Raw genomic sequence first — 4,014 nt, 5'->3', positions numbered from 1 at the left:
CTGGACTTGTGACCTCCTCCCTGCACTGATCCTCTTCCGGGTGCAGGGAGGAGGAGAGCCCGGCGCAGCAGCGCCGGGTGTGGGAGGGAGGGGAGAGCCGCCGGGAACTGCTGTGACCCGGCGACTCTCACCGCAAAGGACAGCTCTTAAAGCAAGAGCTGTCCTTTGCTATAATTATCGCATATATTTATTTTGTCATAAAATAACATGAATGTAATCGTTAAAAATATAACTATATATCGGGAATAATAACTGTATATAGCGGGCATAATACTATGTATAATCATGTACTATATAATAATGAATGTAATTGTTAAAAATATAACTGTATATAACGGGAATAATAACTGTATATAGCGGGCACAATACTATGTATAATCATGTACTGTATAATAATGAATGTAATTGTTAAAAATATAACTGTATATAACGGAAATAATAACTGTATATAGCGGGCATAATAACTGTATATAATGGGCATAACACTGTGTATAATCATGTATTGTATTATCATGACATTTTGGGGGATTGCTTGGTAAAAATGTTTCAGGATTTACTGTGAGGTCAAATCGTGACCTGGTCGAGTGCTGGAGGTGATAGAGTCGCGAGTCACTTGTATAGGTGTAAAAGAGATTTTGATTTGGGACTCCGCGGATCCAAGAAGAAGAAGGGGGATGAGCAAATCAGTACTGTTGCAGGAAGTGACTGCTTGATGACATCCAGGAGTAGCACTTACCTGCCCGAAGAAGAATCATGCCGTGAGGTCTGCCAGCGTCGCTGGATCGTTGGATGCGTAATATGCACTGTTTCTCATTTTTTGAAAGCCTCAGGGGGAGATTGTCTAAGGTAAAAACCCCGTTATCTGGGTTTTTACCGCATTTTGGGATGCTCTAAGCATCCCCCGCTGGGTTAGCGCGGCGGGTGGCATCGCCTGAAAAATCTGGCGATGCCCCATAGAAGCCAATGGGCTTCTAACGCGAACCCACTGCCGCCCGCACAGACCCCCGCCGCCCAGCACGGACCCCCGCCGCCCCGCATTGCCCCCTCACCTGTGTCCGGGCAGCACAGAGCTGTGCTGCCTGGACTTGTGACCTCCTCCCTGCACTGATCCTCTTCCGGGTGCAGGGAGGAGGAGAGCCCGGCGCAGCAGCGCCGAGTGTGGGAGGGAGGGGAGAGCCGCCGGGAACTGCTGTGACCCGGCGACTCTCACCGCAAAGGACAGCTCTTAAAGCAAGAGCTGTCCTTTGCTATAATTATCGCATATATTTATTTTGTCATAAAATAACATGAATGTAATCGTTAAAAATATAACTATATATCGGGAATAATAACTGTATATAGCGGGCATAATACTATGTATAATCATGTACTGTATAATAATGAATGTAATTGTTAAAAATATAACTGTATATAACGGAAATAATAACTGTATATAGCGGGCATAATAACTGTATATAATGGGCATAACACTGTGTATAATCATGTATTGTATTATCATGACATTTTGGGGGATTGCTTGGTAAAAATGTTTCAGGATTTACTGTGAGGTCAAATTGTGACCTGGTCGTGTGCTGGAGGTGATAGAGTCGCGAGTCACTTGTATAGGTGTAAAAGAGATTTTGATTTGGGACTCCGCGGATCCAAGAAGAAGAAGGGGGATGAGCAAATCAGTACTGTGGCAGGAAGTGACTGCTTGATGAGATCCAGGAGTAGCACTTACCTGCCCGAAGAAGAATCATGCTGTGAGGTCTGCCAGCGTCGCTGGATCGTTGGATGCGTAATATGCACTGTTTCTCATTTTTTGAAAGCCTCAGGGGGAGATTGTCTAAGGTAAAAACCCCGTTATCTGGGTTTTTACCGCATTTTGGGATGCTCTAAGCATCCCCCGCTGGGTTACCGCGGCGGGTGGCATCGCCTGAAAAATCTGGCTATGCCCCATAGAAGCCAATGGGCTTCTAACGCGAACCCAATGCCGCCCGCACAGACCCCCGCCGCCCAGCACGGACCCCCGCCGCCCCGCATTGCCTGTGTCAGGGCAGCACAGAGCTGTGCTGCCTGGACTTGTGACCTCCTCCCTGCACTGATCCTCTTCCGGGTGCAGGGAGGAGGAGAGCCCGGCGCAGCAGCGCCGGGTGTGGGAGGGAGGGGAGAGCCGCCGGGAACTGCTGTGACCCGGCGACTCTCACCGCAAAGGACAGCTCTTAAAGCAAGAGCTGTCCTTTGCTATAATTATCGCATATATTTATTTTGTCATAAAATAACATGAATGTAATCGTTAAAAATATAACTATATATCGGGAATAATAACTGTATATAGCGGGCATAATACTATGTATAATCATGTACTATATAATAATGAATGTAATTGTTATAAATATAACTGTATATAACGGGAATAATAACTGTATATAGCGGGCATAATACTATGTATAATCATGTACTGTATAATAATGAATGTAATTGTTAAAAATATAACTGTATATAACGGAAATTATAACTGTATATAGCGGGCATAATAACTGTATATAATGGGCATAACACTGTGTATAATCATGTATTGTATTATTATGACATTTTGGGGATTGCTTGGTAAAAATGTTTCAGGATTTACTGTGAGGTCAAATCGTGACCTGGTCGAGTGCTGGAGGTGATAGAGTCGCGAGTCACTTGTATAGGTGTAAAAGAGATTTTGATTTGGGACTCCGCGGATCCAAGAAAAAGAAGGGGGATGAGCAAATCAGTACTGTGGCAGGAAGTGACTGCTTGATGACATCCAGGAGTAGCACTTACCTGCCCGAAGAAGAATCATGCTGTGAGGTCTGCCAGCGTCGCTGGATTGTTGGATGCGTAATATGCACTGTTTCTAATTTTTTGAAAGCCTCAGGGGGAGATTGTCTAAGGTAAAAACCCCGTTATCTGGGTTTTTACCGCATTTTGGGATGCTTTAAGCATCCCCTGCTGGGTTACCGCAGCGGGTGGCATCGCCTGAAAAATCTGGCGATGCCCCATAGAAGCCAATGGGCTTCTAACGCGAACCCACTGCCGCCCCGCACAAACCCCCGCCGCCCAGCACGGACCCCCGCCGCCCCGCATTGCCCCCTCACCTGTGTCCGGGCAGCACAGAGCTGTGCTGCCTGGACTTGTGACCTCCTCCCTGCACTGATCCTCTTCCGGGTGCAGGGAGGAGGAGAGCCCGGTGCAGCAGCGCCGGGTGTGGGAGGGAGGGGAGAGCCGCCGGGAACTGCTGTGACCCGGCGACTCTCACCGCAAAGGACAGCTCTTAAAGCAAGAGCTGTCCTTTGCTATAATTATCGCATATATTTATTTTGTCATAAAATAACATGAATGTAATCGTTAAAAATATAACTATATATCGGGAATAATAACTGTATATAGCGGGCATAATACTATGTATAATCATGTACTATATAATAATTAATGTAATTGTTAAAAATATAACTGTATATAACGGGAATAATAACTGTATATAGCGGGCATAATACTATGTATAATCATGTACTGTATAATAATGAATGTAATTGTTAAAAATATAACTGTATATAACGGAAATAATAACTGTATATAGCGGGCATAATAACTGTATATAATGGGCATAACACTGTGTATAATCATGTATTGTATTATCATGACATTTTGGGGGATTGCTTGGTAAAAATGTTTCAGGATTTACTGTGAGGTCAAATCGTGACCTGGTCGAGTGCTGGAGGTGATAGAGTCGCGAGTCACTTGTATAGGTGTAAAAGAGATTTTGATTTGGGACTCCGCGGATCCAAGAAGAAGAAGGGGGATGAGCAAATCAGTACTGTGGCAGGAAGTGACTGCTTGATGACATCCAGGAGTAGCACTTACCTGCCCGAAGAAGAATCATGCCGTGAGGTCTGCCAGCGTCGCTGGATCGTTGGATGCGTAATATGCACTGTTTCTCATTTTTTGAAAGCCTCAGGGGGAGATTGTCTAAGGTAAAAACCCCGTTATCTGGGTTTTTACCGCATT

Source organism: Crinia signifera, chromosome 2, assembly GCF_055691185.1.
Source record: "Crinia signifera chromosome 2, ASM5569118v1, whole genome shotgun sequence".
In the NCBI taxonomy this organism is placed as follows: Eukaryota; Metazoa; Chordata; class Amphibia; order Anura; family Myobatrachidae; genus Crinia; species Crinia signifera.
This window is presented reverse-complemented; position numbering follows the sequence as displayed.